The following is a 5,441-nucleotide window of genomic DNA, read 5'->3' as shown; positions in this document are numbered from 1 at the left end:
GCGCCGCCCACTGGCCGGCCCTGCCCTCTGATCACCACCGGTCGCCTCCCTCTCAGGGTGCAGACGCTCAAAGCAGGAGCTGCCCCCGACTGCTCCTGCCTTGAGCATCTGCCCCCTGGTGGTCAGTGTGCATCATAGCGAACAGTCTTTCTGCTGGTCGTTCCACTGCTTGTTCAATTTGCATATTAGGGTTTTATTATACAGGATAGTCTCATCTATTTCATGATCTCAATTTTACTGAGAAGTTTCTGTTTGAACCCCAAAGTCTTTTTTAGTGTGTCTGGAATGAGAGCAAGAGAAAGGATAGTCCTTTTTCCAGACCCTCCACCCATGCTGGTTGAGAGTCACTGTAAAAACCTGGACTTGGCCAGTGGAAGATGTGCTCCCACTGGGTGATTTGGAGCAGAGACAATGTGGTCTTACCAGTGTTTTTAAATGATCTCTCTGATTTGTGTGATGACGAAAATCACAAATGCATGAAAATAAATAATAACTTTCTCCAACCTGTTCTATTTAAGTTCACACTGGGAGCCAGTGGAAGGTAGTTCAGAGTAATATAAAAATAATACATTTTCAACTACAGGAACGGATTAAATTTTGAAACCTACTAAAACAACAATAATAATAATTGCAACTTTTAAGTGCCTATCAATGTGGCACTTAAAATTATATAATATCTTGTCATATTATTTTAATTTTACAACCTGCCTTAAAGTGGCAGCTATTAACTCCATTTTACAAATGAAAAAACTGAGTCTCAGAAAGGTTATTTGAAGGCTCACAGCTAATAAGGACAGAATATGGATTTAAAAATTCTGGTTTTCTAGCTATTAAGGCTCATGCTGTTATGTAATAACAATAATGCTAATTATTATAATAAGCACCCACAAAATTTTTTAAATATAGTCATAGTTGGTTTGTTTTTTTCTGCTTTATTAGGACAAAATTACAGTTCCTCACTCCCTGCACTTCCTCACTCCCTGCAGAAAAACCAGTGTTTGAGCTTGAGTACAAATATTTCTATATAGTATAGAACATATCACTACAAGTACTCGTAAAGTACCAATCTAGCAAAATACAAACACTGCTTGCTTCCCCCTCACCTGGCTTAGCCACCTCCCTCGCCAGTGGGGGAAGAGATCTGAGCTGGGAAGCCCTGGGGAGCACTCGTGGATTAGTCACTGCTACCCAAATTGGTGGCTGGCTCTAAGATCTTTCACCACCAGAAGAATTTCAATTCTGCTCAGCATGCTTGGTTCTATCCTTGAAACACTGTATTAATTCCCCATGTTTCATCTTCTCAGTCTAGACCCAGATGATGTTCTCTCCTCCAATTCTTTTCTAAAAAGGAAGCCCTCTGCTTGTGTGAAACTCTGGGCCCATTAGATTGTAGGGAATGCCACAGCTCTGCACCAGGGTGGGCAGGGAGGAGGAGGAGGCATGCCACCGCTCCTGGCTTGCCTGGGAGCTGATGGGAATCAGGGGGTCCTCAACAGTGGAGCTTCCTGGGAAGGGTGTCACTGGAGAGTGAACGAGATCAAACTACACGGAATAAGTGAAATCTGGTGTCCGTAGGGCTGGGCGTGAGGGACACTTCTCATAAGTTAGAATGAAAACCAATCACTGCAACATGGGACCCCAGACATACCTTTAGAACTTCCACTTTACTTAAGCTGCTAATCAATTAACATCCTGTTTTCACACCGTGTCAACTGAGAAACAGAAACCCCAGGTCTTGGAGGGTAAGTATTTTACCAATAAGTAATTTCAGACAAGAAATGTGGACTCATGTAACTTCAGAACTAGGAAGCCCATCGAGAATCTCAACCGATACCCTCTAAGGGACCAATGAGAAATCTAAGGACCTTTGAATGAAGCTTCTTTAGACTTGAGGGTTGTATTCCTGTATGTCTTAATTTGTTTGTTTTTTTATAAAGTGCTATATCTTGTGTTTTCTGTAATCATTAAAATGGAATATTTTTAATTAAAATGTTAAGGTAAATAGATTACTGTGATTTCCCTGAAAACTCGTGTTTATGAAATAACCTTGGCCTTGTCCATCTATAATTACTATAGATACTTCCTATGAGTGGAATAATACATTATTTGTCTTTTTCTGACTGGCTTATTCAATCAGCATAATACCTTAAGGTCCATCCATGTTGCAACATGCGTCAGAATGTCATTCCTTTTTAAGGCTGAATAATATTCCACTGAATGCATAAAATTCCTTTTGTTTATACATTCACCCATCAATGAACACTTGGGTTGCTTCCACCTTTTGGCTATTGTGTAATGCTGTTGCAAACAAGAGGTTATAGCCTCCGAGGACCTGCTTTCAATTCTCTTGGCTACATACCCAGAAGTGAAATGTGTCATCATGTGACAATTCTATTTTTAATTTTTTGAGGAACTACTATATAAATGAATGCACCATTTTACATTCCCACCAGTAGCACCCTCATCAACATTTAAATTTTCTTGTGTGTGTTGTCACATTACTTTAATTATCTGTTGCCTGGCACTAACTTCCTTCCAAGGGAGAGAACCATGCCTTGTTTAGCTTTATGTTGCAAGTGTCCAAGCATGTGCCTAAAACATAACAAGTCTTCAAAAAATGCTCATTCAAATAATCCATGTTGTTCACGATTAAACCTCAAAAGAGCCTTAGGGCTCTTCAGGAACAGGAGGAGGACAGGTGACTCACAGCCTCCTTTTCTCCAGTTTGTCAAGAAGTAGAGAGGTCATGGCTGGAAGCTACAGATGGTAGTGTTTAAAATAGGAGCAGGAAAGCCAGTCCCATGAGTCTTTAGGGCTAAGACAAAACCATGGAGTTGACCCACAGCTGAGAAATAGCCCTGAGAGTATTTTGGAAGAAAATCCACCTGCGCATAGTGCTCCGTCCCTAACTTCGAGGAGTGTCCATCTCCACTCACCTAGACACACTGCAGGTGCTCCTGCCTCTGGCCATGAGCACTATTTGATATGTAGGAAGGGGGCACATCTGTGTTCCTGGCACCCCAAGTCAGAACAAAACCAAAGAAACACTATATCATCCCTTTTAATGAGATTTTAGGACCCAAACTATATTGGAACATAGCCCACTGGCAAACTAGAGAATGCCATGGACTTTGTTATAATTTTACGTCTGACACAATCAAGATTCGTTATGAATATAAACAATAGCACAAGATCAAAGATTATATTCCAATGGTCCTGATTTCGGCTCAATTATGGAGCTCAGCCTTGCAAACTTTATCAGCAATGTAAAGATGCGTTTTGCATATTTCATTGTCAAATTGTTAAGATATTCCTTTTCTGCAGCTCATTTTTTCTAAGGGAGCCTAATTTCTTTTTTTATATTCCTTCTCTTACTTATTACCACAGCATCAGTAGTTCCGAAACTTCCTATTGCTCAATGTTCCACACTTTCAAAGCCCTGGTCTTCCATTCAGTATGTTCTTTAAATAATTACAGGTCTCTTTTATAATAAACTCTTCCCAACTTGTTACCCGTCTACATTTTTATCTGCTTTTGGTCCTGCCTTTAAAGTTGTTTCAGCAATACTAATTATAAGGAAAAAGATAAAGTTGAATTGCTTTTCTTCGCCACTCATAGCAGTTCAGGAAATGAACTGTGGCACTCGACTTCCTTATTTGTGCAGGTAATGATGTGTTCATTCTAGCGGTCTTCACAGATAATAAAAATTACATGCTTTTTGTAGATGTGCTATTTATCGCTTCTTGATCAAGAAAGAGAATATTGAATCAGCTTCTAACTACACAGTTTAATTTACACCCACATTTGATGTTGGCAAGAAGCCTGGGCTATTTTGTATTACTTTTTTTTTTTTTGCTAGACAGTAAAAATTATTATTAAGAAATGTTTAAAACAACTAATATATATTATTGATTGTGGAAGATCACCACCGGTTAAGTTGTAATGCCCATGTCAATTCAGAGACATGGAAAGGAAACAAAAGGACAAACAGGATGCATGTTTGCAGTATCCAACTTGAGCAATGACAACTACTCCCATCTATTGTGGACATGCAGAGATAGCTCTGATATGAAATGACTATTTGCACTGGGAAGGAGCAACCTCTATATTTGTAAGATATAAAGACTACATCATTCCCTGGTGACAGAAAGAGGCTAACACTGTTGTGTTGCTCCATTAATTTATTTCTTTATGCTTGTCCATCATTAAGACCAGAAGTGCTTGCAATTGCAGACTAGGTTACCAGATCCTGCTTCTTCTGATTATAGTTCTTTCTAATTTTATGAAAGCCTATTTATTTTTGAAATTTTTCATAAGATCACATTCCTGAAGGGGAAAGAAACCTTGACTTTAAACTTAATTTGCACATTTCAACTTCAAAGTATTCAATAGAATTTATGTTTATGAAACAATATCTTCACTACCATGAACAATTGCAACTTAAAAACCAAAATGGTTTTTACTGTCAAAAGAGAGAAGATGAGAGAGGGAAAGAACTTGCTTTATGTGCTTTGTTTTGGTTTGGTTTGGTTTGGTTTGTTTTACTGGGAACCAGATTCCCTTTCATTTTAACCAATGAACATTTTCAAAATAAATAAAGAAAAATGGCTTGCCTTTGCCTCTAACTCAAAAAGTCATAAGCTAAGTAATCCACATTTGTCGTCACTTTCTTTCTCTCCTAATCTTATCTGTGCAGACACACAGACTTCCATACATGTTGGTGGGACATTTACTACAAGCCCCCTGCAAAAATCAAAGGGCTGCTGAGCCCATCACTCCAGGTTGGTCTGGATATTGGTGCCCTCGGGTTAAAAAACAATGATAACATAAAAGTAAGAAATGGTGCTAAAATTAATATTCAAGTCTTTTGATTTACCAAGACACTCTAGTTCCATGACTTTTATTAAGTCTTTCAACTTTTCAGAGTTTCTGAGTCAATATCAAAATTAATATAATAACACTGACCAAACCTATTCATTGGGTTGCTTTGACATAACTTACATTTACATGGAAGTACAATCCTATTTAATAAAAGAGAAACATGCAAATTGACCATAACCCCGACACCCTTCCCATTGGCTAATCAGCAGGATATGCAAATGAACTGCCAACCAAGATGGCGGCCGGCAGCCACACAGCTGAAACGAACAGGAGGCTTGCTTGCTCCATCGATGGAGGAAGCCAAGGTTCCCCACCTGCCGCTGCCGGCCTCTGAGCTGTAGTCTAAGAAACAATGTTGCAATTATAGAAGCTAAACAAGCTCCAGAGACCTGCTTTCAGCCAGCTTCGGCCTCAGAGCTTAGAGCTGTTGTGATGGCAACAGAGTTTCAATTATAGAATCCAAACAGACCCAGAACCTGCTTTCAGCCCTCAGAGCTGGAGCTGGCTCTCAGCTCCAGTGACAGCTATAGAAGGTAAATAAATCCCAGAATTAAAAAAAA

Source organism: Myotis brandtii, unplaced genomic scaffold (genome assembly GCF_000412655.1).
Source record: "Myotis brandtii unplaced genomic scaffold, ASM41265v1 scaffold185, whole genome shotgun sequence".
Classification (NCBI taxonomy): domain Eukaryota; kingdom Metazoa; phylum Chordata; class Mammalia; order Chiroptera; family Vespertilionidae; genus Myotis; species Myotis brandtii.
This window is presented reverse-complemented; position numbering follows the sequence as displayed.